This window comes from Canis lupus, chromosome 23 (genome assembly GCF_011100685.1).
Source record: "Canis lupus familiaris isolate Mischka breed German Shepherd chromosome 23, alternate assembly UU_Cfam_GSD_1.0, whole genome shotgun sequence".
NCBI lineage: Eukaryota > Metazoa > Chordata > Mammalia > Carnivora > Canidae > Canis > Canis lupus.
In genome coordinates this window covers 38,360,963-38,378,827 of record NC_049244.1, presented here as the reverse complement: position 1 = coordinate 38,378,827, position 17,865 = coordinate 38,360,963, and the positions used below count along the sequence as shown (strand labels likewise).

The following is a 17,865-nucleotide window of genomic DNA, read 5'->3' as shown; positions in this document are numbered from 1 at the left end:
GAAAGCTTCTTGGACCCACCATATTGTAATTCCTTAAATGATTCTGGCTTTTGACTTACAGGCATTCGTAATCCACCAATTAGAGATTCTTAGCCAATCACATATACCAAATATCAGAACTATGATTTCTCTTATACTGAAATGGGTTACTATGGAAATAACACATCAGTAGAGTAAAACTAACCTGTTTTATATCCGTCTGAAATAGCTAATTTTCCCTCGATGGAGTGCTTATTGAATCCTATTCCCAATGATAGAAGGAAATTTTATTGAAGGATCAAAAATGGATGCTTCTGTGGTTGTCTGCCACAAACCAGTTATCCCTGTAGTAACTTTTCTTGTATCTCCTGCTTAATACCCAAAAGATAGGAAGGTTCATGAGACCCCACTTTCTTAGTCTCTGGTTCTTATGAAAAATCAAGTTCCAGTGTGACTTTTGACCCTTTGCTCTTCAGGAGATTTCTGTCCTTACTACAACGTCACATATTTTGGGCTTGCTGATTGTACCACTCCAATGCCCCCAACACTCTTTCTGCACTTTACCCCAGTGCTTTTCAGCTTAATGAATAAGGATAGTGAATCTCATGTAGATTAAATGACTTACTACAGCTTACCCCATGTAGTCAGCTGGGATTTGAATCCATATATCTTGACTCTATTGTAGTATGTGTATTGCATTCCATTTGTTTTATCGAATGAGATTTATGGAGACTGTGCATCGATATACAAATGTGTAGTAGCATTGTAAAGTGCCCTCCAGAGATACATAATAACCCCTATGGTAGAAAAATTTGTAGTTGTTTTAAGAAAACTGGATACCTAAGTCTAATAACAAAAGGTAGTTAAGAGTTAGTGATTTCTGTAACCACACAAAAGCTACTGAAAATTAGAATTATTTTTAACTACATAGAATAATTTGGGTATTTTATTAATATCATTTGTATCTGGATTCCTGAATTTAGGATAATGCTTTTGAGATTTATTCATGTTGTTGTGTTTATTAGTAGTTCTTTTTTGTTGTTGATGTTCTTTTTAGTTACAGACTAGCATTCCCTTATGTGGATTTACCACAATTTGTTTATCTATCCATGAGTTGATGACTATTGGTATTGTTTCCACTTGTGGGCTATTATGAATAAAGCTGCTATGAGCATTCAAATACAGCTTAGTCTTGACATAAGTTTTTGTTTTTCTGAGGTAAATACCTAGGAATGCAATTGCTGGGTCACCTGGTAAGTGTATGTGTTAACTGTTAAGAAATTGCCAAACATATTTCCTGAAGTGTCTATGCAAATTGGTATTCCCATCAGCAGCGTATAGGGATCCTAGTTGCCCTATGTCTAAGAGTCCTGTTTGCCCTATGTCCTTGTCAGCACTTGGTATGATTGGTCTTTTTTCTTTTAGCTATTCAAGCATACCATATCTATGGTATGTCAGTGTGGTTTTATATTTTTTTCTAAAGATTTTATTTATTTGAGAAAGAGAGTGAACGAGCATGAGCAGGAAGAGAGGCAGAGGGAGAGAAAAAGGGAGAAGCCGACTCTCCACTGAGCAAGGAGCCTGGCACAGGGCTCGATCCCAGGCCTGTAGAATCATAACCTGAGCTAAAGGCAGCCACTTAACTGACTGAGCCACTCAGGCACTCCATCAGTATGGTTTTAATAAGCATTTCCTTAATGACTAATGATGTTGTGCATCTTTTCACGTGCTTATTTACCATCAGCATATCTTCTTTCATGAAGCAACAGTTTAAATTTTTACCCATTTTTCTTTATTGGGTTGTTTGCCACATTATTGTCTTATTCTGGATAGAAGTCCTTTGTCAGATATATATTTTACAAATATTTTCTCCCAGCCTGTGACTTGCCTTTTTATTTTCTTAATAATTTTTGAGGCACAAACATGTTTTATATTTTAATATGCAATTTATCAATTAAAAAAGAGTTTGTGCTTCTTTATATTCTATTTAAAAAATCTTTGTCTAAGCCAAAATTACTAAGGTTTCTCCTCTATTTTTTCTTGGAGTTTTATAGTTTTTGCTCTTAAATTTGTCTGTGATCAGTTTTGAGTTAAATTTTCATGTATGGAGTGAGGTGAGGGGTGAGATTTATTTTTCTTACATATAAATAACCAGTCATTACAGCATCACTTACTGAAAAGATTGTTCTTTCCTATAGAATTGCTTTGTATCTTTGTCAAATATCAACTGACTCTAAGTTAAGGGTCTATTTCTAGATTGTGTTGTGTTCCATTGATTTAAATGTCTATCTTCATGTCAAAAACACACTTCATAATGTAGCTCAGTAGTTCTTAACAAAGGGCAATTTTGTCCCCCATTGGGAATTTGGCAGTTTCTGGAGACATTTTTTATTATTATACCTCTGGCAGATGAAGGATTTGCCTTTGATAGGAGTAGAGGTCAGGATGCTGCTAAACATCCTATGGTGTATGGCCAGTTCCCCATCACAAAGAATTAGTCAGTCCATAGTATCAATAGTACCAACATTGAAAAACTCGTATTTTACTTGTATATTGTCTTAAAATCTGTTTTGCCTATACGAAGTTTTCTGCATTTTTGTATACATTTTAGAATCAGTTTGTAAATTTCAACAAAAGCACCTGTTGAGATTTTGATTGGAATTGAGTTGTATCTATAGATGAATTTGGAAAGAAAAGACATCTTAATATTGAATCTTCCAATTTATAAGCATGGTTTGTCCATTATTTATGTCTTCTCTAGTTTGTCTCACTAAAATGTAGTTTTCATTGTACAGGCTTTGCACATATTTTGTTAAATATATTGCTATTTTATATTTTTTGTGTTATTATAACTTGTATCTTTATATTTCAGTCTCTGATTTTTTTAATTGCTGGAATATAGAAATACAATTGAATTTTATATATTGATCTTGTTGCCTGTGACCTTGCCAGTAAACTCACTACAAGTAAATTGTTATAGATTCAATAGAATTTTCCACATAGATCAAACTTTTGTCTGTTTTCCTTATTTCTTGCTTATTTTTATGTCTCTTTTCCTTTTTGTTGACTTAATGCACCAAGAATATATCAGTGTTGAAGTAGTGAAAGTGGATATCATTGCCTTGTTCCTAATATTAAGGAGAAAGCATTAAATTTTTTAACCATTTATTGTGATTTTTGCTATAGGATTTCAGTAGTTGCCTTTTAGCACATTGAGGAGATTCCTTGTATACTGAATGTTGTAATCATGACTGGTTGTTGAATTTTGTCAAATACCTTATTATATCGATCAAGATGATAGTGTAGTTTTTCTTTTTTATTCTGTTGCTACATGGTGAATAACATTAGTTGATTTATTTTTTTTAACTTTCTAACATTAAGCCAACATTGGATTCCTGGTATAAACTCTACTTAGGCATGATATATTCTTAACTATATATTCTTGGAGTCAATTTGCTAAAATTTTGTTTAAAGTTTTTGAGGGATATTTGTCTCTAATTGACTTATATTTTTGTTTTTTGTTTCCTTTTGTTTGAAGTACCATTTGACATTAGTTACCACCTTATTTTATCTCAGCATTTTCAAGGGATTAACACTCTGAAATAAGAGGTCAATTTACTTATTATAAAAAGTCTGTTGTGTTTTGAAGTGTTATTTGCCAGGAATTGTGCTAAGCTCTCTTTTCTTAAAGTAACCTCTGTATCCAGCATGGGGTATGGCCCCATAACCCTGAGATCATGAGTTACAAACTCTACAGACTGAGCCAGCCAGGTACCCCTCTGCTAAAACTAAGTTCTTTATATTTCTTAGTTCATATAATCCTCACAATCTCCTTTCAAGAATAGTATTATTATTATACCCATTTTAGAGATGAGAAAACTGAAGCTCAGAGCCACTAACTTTCCCAAGTGGTAGAGACAGTTCAAATCACCTTTCAGATTGGAGGTCGGTCTTCTAAACACACTGCTCTGTGTTCATATCTTTCTCAGGGAATCTTTGATTAACATGGAACATTATTAACAAGACCAGAAGGAATTTAAAGAACCATATCTCTAAGTAATCTCAATCTACCTCAATTATGCCAATTGTTTTTATTTCATTTTTTTAAGATTTATTTATTTATTCATGAGAGACACAGAGAGAGAATGGCCGAGACACAGGCAGAGGGAGAAGTAGGCTCCATGCAGGGAGCCCGATGTGGGACTCGATCCCAGACCCCGGGATCAAGCCCTGAGCTAAAGGCAGACGTTCAACCACTGAGCCACCCAGGTGTTCCGCTAATAGTTTTTAATATTATTTGTGTGCTAACTTGTTTTTTACTTTATTTCGAGAGTGTCTCTGATAATTGGCATATTAGCTTACCAATTTCTTTTTTTAAAAAAAAAATTTTTTTTTATTATTTATTTATGATAGTCACACAGAGAGAGAGAGAGAGAGGCAGAGACATAGGCAGAGGGAGAAGCAGGCTCCATGCACCAGGAGCCCGACGTGGGATTCGATCCCGGGTCTCCAGGATCACACCCTGGGCCAAAGGCAGGCGCCAAACCGCTGCGCCACCCAGGGATCCCTAGCTTACCAATTTCTAAGTTTTATCATGTGCACTTTATTGTGGATGAATTTGAATATTTCTGATTGGTTGCTATAACGCCTCCATTTAAACCTTACATCTGTTGGCAGTTTGTTTTTGTTGTTAAAGATTTTATTTACTTACTAGAGAGAGAGAAAGCACAAGAAGGGAGAGCTGCAGGCAGAGGAAGAGGGAGAAGAACCAGGCTCCCCACAGAGCAGGAGCCCAATGCAGAGCTCAACCCAGGACCCTGGGATCATGACCAAGGCAGACACGTAACTGACTGAGCCACCCAGGCACCCCTGTTGGCAGTTCCTAGCTGTTGTTAATCTGGGCTAGAGCTTCCCTGAGAGAAAATAATACTTTCTTTTTTTTCTGTGCTCTATTCTATATGCTCACTAATATCAAAAAACATGTTTCTATATATGTAAAATTATAGTATGTGTGATAGATTAGAAGCTGTCTCTTCCACCTATCTGTTGTTTCCAGATTGCAAACGTGCCAGATTATTGTAGGACCTTTTAACCTTAAGAATTCAGCTGTGGGGGATGCCTGGCCAGTTTAGTCGGTTAAAGCATCTACCTTCTGCTCAGGTCATGATCCCAGGGTCCAGGGATCAAGCCCCACATGGGGCTCTCTGCTTGGTGGGGAGCCTGCTTCTCTCTCTCCCTCTGCCTGCCACTCCCCCTACTTCTGCTCGCTCACTCTCTGTCAAATAATTAAAATCTTTAAAAAAGGGACATGTGTGTGGCTCAGTGTCTGCCTCCAGCACAGGGCATGATCCTGGAGTTCTGGGATCAAGTCCCACATCAGGCTCCCTGCAACGAGCCTCTTTCTCCCTCAAATAGGTGAAAATATACACAGAAGCAGAGTTATAAATAGAATGAGAAACCTGAAAAAGAAATTAAAATATGACAGGCATTAGAAGGATTTTCTGTCAGTAAAAGTAAAGACAGATTCCTGAGACAGAATAGTAAGGACAGACAGGAAAAAGGTAGATTTTTCTACCCATCTCTATTGCATACCTCCAACTTAAGGAAGTAGGGTCTTTGCCAACCAGAAACTTGGCAGCTACCCACTATGTGTTGCAACTGTTATCTACAGCATCCAGGGTTCTTTTTTCCCTCCCATCTCTCTTATCATTACCTCTCTACTTCCCTTGGTGACCACAGTTCCGTAAAGGAAAAAGTGGACTGGTTTGGGTGCATTTTCAGCTGTAAAGAGAGTAGTAGGCTGAAGGAGCAGAGAGGAGAAAATCCATGAGGTTGGTATGCATTTTTTTCAGGTCCTACTTCAAATAAATACAAATGAGGTGTTTTATTTTGGAAAATTTCAAATATGTACAAGAGTAAAGAGAACAGTTTAATGAGCTCTCTTGTACCGGCCATCAGCTCAAACAACTCTTGGTTAGACTCTGCTTTTAATTAAAGAAGAATATGTTCTGTTGAAAATATCCAGGATTAAATTGCTAATCATATACATCACATAATGAGACAACAGGATCAGAGAGTTTTCCTTAGTTCCTCAGAGCAAATAGTAAATCAGGGGATTCTTAACCTCAGATCCACAAATTGACTTCAAACCATGACAGACTGGGGATCCCTGGGTGGCGCAGCGGTTTGGTGCTTGCCTTTGGCCCAGGGCGCGATCCTGGAGACCCGGGATCGAATCCCACATCAGGCTTCCGGTGCATGGAGCCTGCTTCTCCCTCTGCCTATGTCTCTGCCTCTCTCTCTCTGACTATCATAAATAAATAAAAATTAAAAAAAAAAAAAACTTCAAACCATGACAGACTGAATTGGTATATAAAATTCTATGTGCTGGAGAAAAAGTATATAATTTTAGTGGATCCTCAAAGAGATCTTAATCTCCATAATAGATGAGAGCCATGATCCTCTGTACTGCTTAACACCAGATATTTGGGTAAGAATTGTATGAATCAAATTTTTCTCCAATAAAGAACTGAGAGTTAAAAGTCAAATAATACCCAAGTGGACAGTAAAGGAGAGAAACCAACTAGAATTTATATAACTTTTTTCTTAGCAAACACCAAACCTGGTTGGTTTGCTCAACTTTCAATAATTGATAACAATTTTTAAAAATCACAGGCTTATTAAGAAACTGCAAAATAAATCCTATACTTAAGACACAGAGGAATATGGTACTTGGGAAAAACAAGGTATTAGTTGGTATTTGCTTTCTTCTCAAAGTTAATGAATCTGAAATTGTATATTAAAGACAGCAGATTGGCATAGAAGGGAACCAACCAAGATATCAGCAAAGATTATACTAATGATAGCTAGTATTATTTGAGTAAAAGATACTGTATTAAAAACACTCGTGGGAGACGCCTAGGTGGCTCAGTCAGTTAACCATCTGCCTTTGGCTCAGGTCATGATCCCAGTATCCTGGGATCAAGCCCCACATTGGGCTTCCTGCTAGCAGAGAGTCTGCTTCTCCCTCTCCATCTGCCTCTCCACCCTGCTCATGCACATTCTCTCACACTCTCTCTCTCTCTCTCTTAAATAAATACGTAAATAATTGTAAAAAACAAAAACAAAAACACCAAAACCACTCATGGGGTACCTGGATAGCTCATTTGGTTAAGCTTCAACTCTTGATTTCAGCTCAGATCATGATCTTAGGGTCATGAAATTGAGCCCTGAGTTAGGCTCCATGCTGGGCATGGAATCTGCTTAAGAGTCTCTTTCTCCCTCTCCCTCTGCCCCCACCCATGCGCTCTCTCTCCCTCAATAAATAAATAAATAAATAAATAAATAAATAAATAAATAAATAAATAAATATTCATGTATTGGTTAATTAAATCTAATTAAATGATTACTCCCAAGGAAATTGAAATAAATTACTTCCCCAAGGTCACCAACTTAGAGGGAGGTCTCATATTTGAATCCATATAGACTGATTCCAGAGCCCTGGTGCTTGAGGAAATAACAATGATTACAAAGGATCTTGAATCATTCTTTGTTCTTTTCTGCATTTTAAAATTCTTTGAGGCTCATCAGAATTCATAAAGATATCAAGAGCACCTGAATGGCCCAGTCAGTTGAGCATCCATCTCAGTTTCAGCTCAGATCATCATTTCAGGGTTGTGAGATTGAGCTATGTGTCAGCTCTGCTTGAGATTCTCTCTCTCCCTCTCCCCCACTCCTCTCCCCACTCACACATTCACTCATTCTCTCTCCCTTTTTAAGATTTTATTTATTCTTAGAGACAGAGAGAGAGAGAGAGAGGCAGAGACACAGGCAGAGGGAGAAGCAGGCTCCATGCAGAGAGCCCGACGTGGGACTTGATCCAGGGTCTCCAGGATCACGCCCTAGGCTGCAGGCGGCGCTAAACTGCTGCGCCACTGAGGCTGCCCTCATTCTCTCTCAAATAAATCTTTAAGGGGAAAAAAGACTTTTCTCCTCATTGTTTTATAGGCAAGCTTTTTTTCCTATTTCTATGAATAGATAATTCAGGAAGTAAAACATTTAAAGTTTAAAACCAAAGTCATTCAGAACATGAAACAAAACTAATTTAACTCCTATAATAAAATTTAACAGTATGGAAAGTTACAAACCAATCACACAGCTATAAAAGCAAAACCCCAAATTATTAGCAATAAAATTGACATTATAATGAGAGAACTATGTACCATGAACCAGGTAGAATTTGTCTCAAGAAAAATGCTTGATTTGATTATAAGAAATTACCAATAATACATTTATATAGATAGATCAAGAGGAGCCATATTTTTGTCTGAAATACTTTACAGGCTACATTTTTAAAAATTTGGTCACTTCTTAAAAATCTCTCTGAAGTAGGAATTAAAAGATATGTATTTTTTCTAAAAGTCCATCTTTAAGTTATTAGCCAGTATCATATTTAAAACATTTCCAGGGGCACCTGGGTGGCTCAGTGGTTGAACATCTGCCATTAGCTCAGGTTGTCATCCCCAGATCCTGGATTCGAGTCTCACATCGGGCTCCCCACGGGGAGCCTTCTTCTCCCTCTACCTGTGTTTCTTCCTCTCTCTGTGTGTCTCTCATGAATGAATTAAATACGTAAATATAGGGCAGCCCGGGGGGCTCAGTGGTTTAGTGCCGCCTTCAGCCCAGGGTGTGATCCTGGAGACCTGGGATCGAGTCCCACGTCAGGCTCCCTGCATAGAGCCTGCTTCTGCCTCTGCCTGTGTCTCTGCCTCTCTCTCTCTCTCTCTCTCTCTCTCTGTGTGTGTGTGTGTCTCATTAGTAAATAAATAAAATCTTTAAAATAAATATATAAATATGTAAAATAAAATAAAACATTTCCATTAGAAACACACATTCCTTTTTTTTTTTTGAGACTTTTATTTATTTATGAGAGACACAGAGGCAGAGACACAGGCAGAGAGAGAAGCAGACTCCATACAGGGAGCCTGATGTGGGACTCAATCCTAGAACTCCAGGATCACACCCTGGGCCAAAGGCAGGCACTTAACCACCGAGCCACCCAGGCGTCCCATGCACCATTTAAAACAAGAACAAGCTAAGAAGGTCCACTAGCGCCACTATTATTTACTTGATTTTCTGTTGCTTTGTTTTTTAAAGCCAGGTTTATTGAGGTTCTTTTTTTTTGTTTTTTTGTTTTTTTTTGTTTTTTTTTTTTTTATTTATGATAGTCACAGAGAGAGAGAGAGAGGCAGAGACACAGGCAGAGGGAGAAGCAGGCTCCATGCACCGGGAGCCCGATGTGGGATTCGATCCCAGGTCTCCAGGATTGCGCCCTGGGCCAAAGGCAGGCGCCAAACCGCTGCGCCACCCAGGGATCCCTGTTGAGGTTCTTATATGCAGTAAAGTTGACTCTTCCTTGTTTTTTGTTTTTTGGTTTTTTTTGTAGTATATTTTGAGCTCTGCAACCTTGCTAAACTCATTAGTTTATTAAAATGTATTACTTTTGCTAGCTTTTTTATAAATTCTTTTGGATTATCTGTGCCAGCCAGCATTCTTTAGATAGACATTATTTGCTCATAGTAAAATATTCTTTTTTATCTATTGCTGTATCAAGTTTGCTAACATTTTGTTAAAGATCTTTTTTATGGTGGTAAAATATACATAACATAAAATTTACTATCTTAACCATTTTCAAGTGTGTACTTTGGTGGCTTTGAATATATTCACACTGTTGTGCAACTATCACCGCTGTCCATCTCCAATTTTTTTCATCATCCCAAACAAAAACACTGTACTCATTAAATAATAATTCTGTATTCCCCCTTCTCTAGGTACTGGTGTAACCATTGATCTCATTTTTTGTCTTTATGAATTTGATTATTCTAGGTGCCTTCCTTATGTAAGTGAAGACATTATTGGTTCTTTTGTCTGGCCTATTGCACTTAGCATAATATTTTCGAGATTTATCTATATTGTAGCATGTATCAGAATTTCATTCTTTTTTAAGGCTTGTTAATTAATAGGTTCTTTGCGACTGTTCAAGCAGGGTAATTAGTTTGGAATTATCTTGTGATTTCTTTGTTTGGTTTTGAATCAGGTTAGTGCTGGCCTTATCAAATGAGTTGGAGAATGTTTTCTACTCTCGTATTTTCTGAAAGAGTTTGCATAGTGTTAAATTAGTTACTCCATAAATATTTGGTAGAAATTGCCAGTAAAGACATTTGGGCCTGGAGTTTTCTGGGGGCTATAAACTGAGAATTTAACTTCTGTAATAGGTATAGGGCTACTCAGCCTGTTTTTTCTTGCGTGAGCTCTGGTAGTTTGTGGCTTTCATGAATTTGGAGATGTGTTGTTTAATATTTGGGAATTTTCCAGAAATCTTTCTGTAACTGATTTTAGTTTAATTCTATTACGATCAGAGACTGTCCTTTGGAGGTTATTTAAATTGTTTTGCAGTTTAAAGTTTGTTTCAAGATCTATTGTATGGCCTATCTCAGTTAATGTTCCAAGTGAACTGAAAAGACTAGATTTTGATGATGTTGAGTGGAGTATCTGTAAAAATTAATGATGTCAAGTTGATTACTAGTGTTGTTCACAGTTTCCTGTGTTTCAGTGAGTTGTCCTATGTGTCTACTTGTTCTGTTGATTACTGAGAGAGGAATGTTGGTCTCCAATATAACGGTGCCTTTTCTGTTTCTCCTTTGAATTGTCACTTTTTCTTACATATATTTTGAAACTCTTTCATTGTGTACATGCACAGTTAAGATTGTTACATCTTATTTTGGTTTTTTAATGATGTTTTCTTTTTGTGATGTTTTTTGTGCATGTTTCTTTTGATGTTTCATTATGTAATACCCAAGTTTATCTCTGGTAACAGTCCTTGTTCTGGGAATCTCTGAATTTTAATTAGGATCTCTAGATAATTTACAGTTAATGTAATTATTGAGATGTTGGATTTGAATCTGCCATATTGCTATGGGTTTTTTACTTCCTATATGGTCCATCTGTTCTCTATTCCTTTATTTTTCTGGATTTATTTTGGATAAATTAGATATTTTTCTTATTATTCCCTTTTGTGTTCATTTTATCTTTGCTATTTGTTATACCTCCTTTTAAGTCTTTTATATTTAGTGTTTGTTCTGAGATTTACAGAGCTATCTACTCTGTAAGTAGATATACAGTCTACTTTCAAGGAATGTTATTGTATACATATATACTTCCTTTTCTGCTTTCTTATCTTTTATGCACTGTTAGCATACATTTTGTTTTTACATAATGATAAACCCTATAATACATTGTAAGTATTTTGGTTAGGTTCTTTTTTTTTTTTTTTTTAAAGATTTTATTTGTTTATTCATAAGAGACACAGAGAGAGAGGCAGAGACACAGGCAGAGGGAGAAGCAGGCTCCATGCAGGGAGCCCGATGTGGGACTCCATCCCGGGTCTCCAGGATCAGGCCCTGGGCCAAAGGTGGCACTAAACCGCTGAGCCACCCGGGCTGCCCTGGTTAGATTCTTAGTTATCTTTTAAAATGATTAAAGAGGGCAGCCTGGAGACCCGGGATCGAGTCCCACATCAGTCTCCCTGCATGGAGCCTGCTTTTCCCTCTGCCTGTGTCTCTGCCTCTCTCTCTGTCTCTCATGAATAAATAAATAAAATCTTAATAAAAATAAAATAAAATGATTAAAGATAGGAAGAAATTTTCCTCCAATCTATTAATGAGAAAGTTGAAATAGTTATTTTAAAGCCCGTGTCTGATATTTCCAAAATCTGGGTCATATATTAGTCTGTTTCTATTGATTGCTTTAGCTCTTGCAGGTTTTTTTTTTTAACCCTCTTTTGTATGTGTGTTATAATTTTAATACCAGATATTCTATATAAAAGAACAGTAGTGGAACACCTGGGCGGCTCAGTGGTTGAGCATCTGCCTTTGGCTCGGGGCGTTATCCCTTGGTCCTGGGGTCGGGTCCCACATCAGGCTCCCTGTGGAGAGTCTGCTTCTCCCTCTGCCTATGTCTCTGCCTCTCTAGTGTCTCTCATGAATAAATAAAATAAAATGAAATAAAATAAAATAAAATAAAAGACCAGCAGAGATTGAAGTAAATACTATTTATACCTGGAAATGGGCACATTTCTTTAGTTAGGCCATTTGTCTGTGGGATTGAGTCAGTCAGGAGTTGATCTGGGTTTGAGTTCTAATATTGCTTTGATTGTGTTCATTGTAGCTCAGGGGAAGAAAGAGGCTGAACCTTTAAGAAACATCTTGGTCTTTAGAAAAGGGAAATGATTCTTAATATTGCATGATGGTGTTATAGCCAGACCTATTTGAGTCATGTTTGAATCCTATGAGAATAGGGTATGTATAAGTTTATATGAAAACAAAAAAAGATTATCTTTTGAAAAAAATTTAAATTTATTTATTTGAGAGCAAGAGTGAGAGAGAACGTGCATGCAAGCACACACAAGCAGGGGAAGGGCAGAGGGAGAAGCAGACTCCCTGTCAAGCAGGGAGCCAGTTGTGGGACTTAATCTGGTGATTACAGGATGATGATGTGAGCCAAAGGCAGATGCTCAACAAACTGAGCCACTCAAGCACTCAAAAACACAGTGATCTTTAAAAATATAATTTAATGAGAATCATCTTGTTAATCACTAGTAGTGCTGCCTATGTCTGTCTCTTACAGGGTAATAGAGTAAGGGAGCAAAATATTCTTACTTATTTCAGAAAAGGTGAAACTTGAAGCTTTGGCATCTCATGGACTGCCAGTGTTTCTGCAGAGGAAGGGGGAGGTGATCTGTTTCGAGCAGAGGCAACATTACTCAGCAGTACTTACTGGGAATGAACTTTTAATGAGGCCATGTAAAAAACTAAAGTAGTGTTCCTTAGCTTAGATACACACTGGAATCATCTGATACCTTTAGAACAATACTAATGCCTTCGTCCCACCCTCAGTGATTCAGATGGAGTTGGTTTGAAGTGTGACTTGGCTATAAGTTTCCCATTTGACTCAAATGTGCAGCCAAAGCTGAGGATCACTCCTCTAAAGGCTTACAGAAATCCTGTGAGGTGTTAGAGACCTTGTAAGGCCTGGAGGATTTGTAGTAGCAGATGGAAGAAATATCAAAGGATATTTAAATTATTATCATTGCTGTGATATACAGAAAAAGCGATTGTCTTATTATGTACTAAGAAACATAAAGGATAACTCAATAAATGAAAGTAATTCTATATTCTTAAAAAAGAAGTATTTTAAATTTGACAGTTCTTTCCAAATCAAATAAAAACTACATAATGCCATTTCAATCAAATCTTGTTAGAGTTTTTTTTTTTTTAAGATTTTATTTATTTATTTATTCACAAGAGACACAGAGAGGGGCAGAGACACAGGCAGAGGGAGAAGCAGGCTCCATGCAGGGAGCCCAACACAGGACTCGATCCCGGGTCTCCAGGATCACACCCTCGGCTGAAGGCAGTGCTTAACTGCTGAGCCACCTGGGCTGCCCTTGTTAGAGTTTTTTAAAACCAGTAGTGTCACCTACCACCCTGATCTTGGGTTCCTTTTTTTTTTTTTTTCCTGATCTTGATTTCTAATACTATTCTCCAATAAAAGGATCCAAGGCTCCTTAGAAAAACAGCTAATATAGGTTTAGGGCAGGAAATATACAAGATGAAGCTGGAGTACTTTAGAATACCAGAAAGCAAGGAAGTAGTAAAAAGAAGGGAGGGGGTAGATCATGCCAAAGCAACACAGGAGATAATCTGAAAAAGATCCCAGTGACCAAACTAGAGCAGTTTGAGCAGCAAAATAAATAATGCAAGATAAGATTTTAACTAAGTATAAAATAAAAATACATGATTACATACTCCTATAAATAGTGATTGAATAAATAAGTGAGGGAGAAGAGACAGGTCTCCATACAGAATTCCAAATAGTTTATTTACACACTAATTTAGAAACTTCTTCAAGAAGGTAGAGCTTAAACCCTCCACCCATTCTGTGAGTCTGGGGTGCATTTAGTGGGGTGCTTCCAAATTATAGTTTATGGAAACACAGGGTAGAGGTGGGAGGGTAACTTTACAGTAGAGAAACCTAAAAAAATAGCCCTGGCCAGTTGATCCTTTATCAGTCATAAATCGTGTTGATAGCTGGTACCCTTAATATGATGTGATGAGATCTTCCTCCCAATAATTTGTTACTCTAGTCTGAGAAAAAAATCAGGCAAACCGGGATCCCTGGGTGGCGCAGCGGTTTGGTGCCTGCCTTTGGCCCAGGGCGCGATCCTGGAGACCTGGGATCGAATCCCACGTCGGGCTCCTGGTGCATGGAGCCTGCTTCTCCCTCTGCTTGTGTCTCTGCCTCTCTCTGTGTGTGTGTGTGACTATCATAAATAAATAAAAATTAAAAAAACAACAAAAAAAAAATCAGGCAAACCCATATTGAATGGCATTCTACAAAATACAGGACCAATACTTCTCAAAACTGTCAAGGTCATCAAAAACAAGGCAGATCTGAGAAATTTCACAGACCAGAGGAGGCTTAGTAAACATAACTAATAAATAAATTAAATATTGGCATTACACAGAAATGCAAATGGATAATAAAAATATAAATACATATTCAACTTAACCAGTGATCAAATGCAAATTTAAATAACAAAAGCCAATGTTTGCCACTCAGTTTAGCAAAGATTTTGTTTTGTTGTTATTGTTGTTAATACCCACTTTGGAGTTGATAGAGGCAGATCTGGAACTTAGAGTGATAAACCTCTTTGGAGGATGATTTGTTCAGTGTATTTCAAAAATCTTTAAAATATGCAAACTCTGACTCCACATTTTCTCTTCTGAGGATTTATCCTAATTAAAGGAAGACTTGTGTGAAGATTTTAGCAAAGAATGTTCAGCGCAGCATTGTTGATGAGAATGAAAAATTGGCGGGGGGAGGGAGGGTGTGCCTGGATGGCTTATTTGGTTGGGCTGCCTTCTGCTCAGGTCATGATCCCAGGGTCCTGGGATCAAGCCCTGCATTGAGCTCCCTACTCAGCCAGGAGCCAGCTTCTCCCTCTCCCTTTGCCTCGCCCCCTGCTTGTGCACATGAGCGTGCATTCTCTCTCTCTGTCAAATAAATGAATGAATAAATAAAATGAAAAATTGGAAGCAGTGTGATAAATACTGATGTATAGATGTATAGATATGTATAACTAAACAACTTATTGAGTTCAAAGAGTTAAAACCAGCATGTACAGCATGATCCCTCCCGCTGCTTTCTTTGGAAAAAGAAAAATATGTGGCATAGAAAAAGACTTGATATGTGTATGTAAAACATTCATTATAATTATTTCTGGATGGATGATGATTTTTATTTTCTCCTGTTTACTTTTATTTATCCTTCTTATTCTTTAAATCTACTTCTCTTAGGAGTATGAATCAGGAAAAAAAAAAAAAGCATGACTCTGTATTAAGTCCTCTGGGAAGACAATTGGTAATATACATCAAACTTAAAACAGTTTATATATTTTCACCTAGTAAAACCCTTCTGGGAGTTTGTCATCAGAAAAGAATAAGAGAGGGGCGCCCGGGTGGCTCAGTTGGTTAAGCGTCCAACTCTTGATTTGGGCTCAGGCTGTGATCTCAGGGTGGTAGGATTGAACCCCACATTGGGCTCTGCACTCAGCGTGGTCTGCTTGTTCCTCTTCTTTTGCTCCTTCCCCTGTTGTCTGTCTCTCCTTCAAATAAGTAAATAAAATCTTCAAAAAAAGAATAATAGATTTGAATAGATTTGAAGTGTTTATTACATAATTTTTTTACATAATTATAATGGCAAAATAAGGAGATTGTGTAAATATCCATTTGTAGGGAAATAAAATATGGCACATGTTTACAGTGGAATATTGTGCATTCATGATTGTGTTTAGAGAATGTTTGTTGAGGTCTGATAATCCTGGAATTCCCTTTTAGACTTTTGCTCAGAATGGCATCCGTGATCCAGATTCATTCCCCCATGTTCTTTTGTTGTAGCCTCAGATAAGAAAATAAGAAATGGATTCTTTATACTATTTTGTGTAAATAACAAAAATTAGTAAATTACTTTTTTCCCTAAAGTCATTCCCTTATATATATTCTGTTTGGCTTCTCAGTTTCAATTTATTTGCTTTACTTTTAAGGCTATGAGTGTTGTGAACCTTTTCACTATTCTGTGCTGTCTGAAGTGCTCTTCTCCCTGCTTTTACCTTGCTGACACCTCGTCATCTTCCAGGTTGCAGCTTAAATATCACTCCCTGCAGAGAGATCTTCCCAGTGCACCTTGTCTAAAGAGCACACGTGGAATACTCCTTCCGAGCTCTCTGATGCCACTAGTTTCTTTCCTAGCAATGGACACAATTGGTATTTTTGTATTTGTTTGCTTGTTTATAGTGTTTCCTCTATTAGACTGTAACTTCCTGAGGCTAGGGATTATATTTTTTCCTTCTCCCATGTATTTTTAGGCCCCCCACTTAAGGCTGGCATGTTGTAAACAGTAAATATGTGTAGATTGAATGAACTAATAACTTAATTTTGCTTTGGCAACATCTCATTTAGAAATTATCATGTAATTTAATCGTTATAATTTAGATTGTAACAAAATTATTCTTTTTTAACAAAATTATTCTTACAGCACATTGATCTTAGCTATGTGGACTTGATATTTTAATGTATCTTATGGACTATGTGGACTTGATAATTTAATGTTTTTTATGTAAGAATATACAGGTAGGAGATTAGGTTAGACCCAAGAAGTAAGAGAAGTTCTTATAATAGAGGTGGAAGTACTAGTGGATGCTGTGGAGTGGATGGACTAAAGGGGTAAAGAAGAGGAGAAAAGACATTTTGGACAAGATTGTTACATGTGCTTTTTTAAAAAGTAGACAATTTTGTCAGCAAAGTTTTAAGTTCATAGTAAAATTAAATGGAAGGTATGCTCTCATTCCTACATGAGTTTTGTTTTGTTTTGTTAATTTCTTTATTATGGTAAGATATACATAACATAAAACTTATTCTCGCCATTCAGTGGTACAGAATATATTCATAGTGCCATTCAGTGGTACAGAATATATAAATGAATGGTACAGAATATACCATTCAATGGTACAGAATATATTCATAGTGCTGTGCAACTATCATAACATCCATCTCTATAATTTTTCATCTTGTAAAACCAGAACTCTGTATCCATGAAGTAGCAAAATTATTAATACAAAACTCTTAGAAGAAAAGATCAGGGGGCACCTGGGTGGCTCAGTGGTTGAGCATCTGCCTTTGGCTCAGGTCCTGATCCTGGGGTGCTGGGATTGAGTCCTGCATTGGGCTCCCCGCAGGGAGCCTACTTCTCCCTCTGCCTCTCTGTGTGTGTCTCTCATGAAAAAATAAATCTTAAAAAAAAGAAGAAAGAAAAAATGTCTGTATTTAAAGATGGGAAGAGGAGCAAGTGAAGGTGAAGTTACTTTTTCTTTTGAAAGATTTTATTTATTAGAGAGAGAGAGAGAGAGCATGAGCAGGGAAGTTAAGGTTGTGGGGGAGGGGTTGGGGGCTGGGGTGGGAGGAGAAGCAGGCTCCCTACTGAGCAAGGAGCCAGATGATGTGATGATGCAATGCGGAGCTCCATTGCTGGACCCTGGAACCATGACCTGAGTGGAAGGCAGACACTTAACTGTGACTGAGCCACCCAGGTGCCCCGGAGAAGTTACTTTTTATTGCAAGATATTTTTAAGAAACCATCACTTAGCAAAGGAACCCTTTGCTTTAGGTGTAGTTCTCATCAGGATGATTAGACATTTTATTTCAGAATGTGATTAAGTATAGGAAACTAACATAGGTAATCTCCATTCCCTCACAACTTGGACCTGGCAGA

General features: G+C 37.3%; 1 protein-coding gene across 3 annotated transcripts in view; it reads left to right on the top strand.

The window, feature by feature from the left end:
* Positions 1-17,865, top strand: part of TFDP2 (transcription factor Dp-2) — a 162,369-nt gene that overhangs the window by 75,220 nt on the left and 69,284 nt on the right. The window lies entirely within an intron of this gene.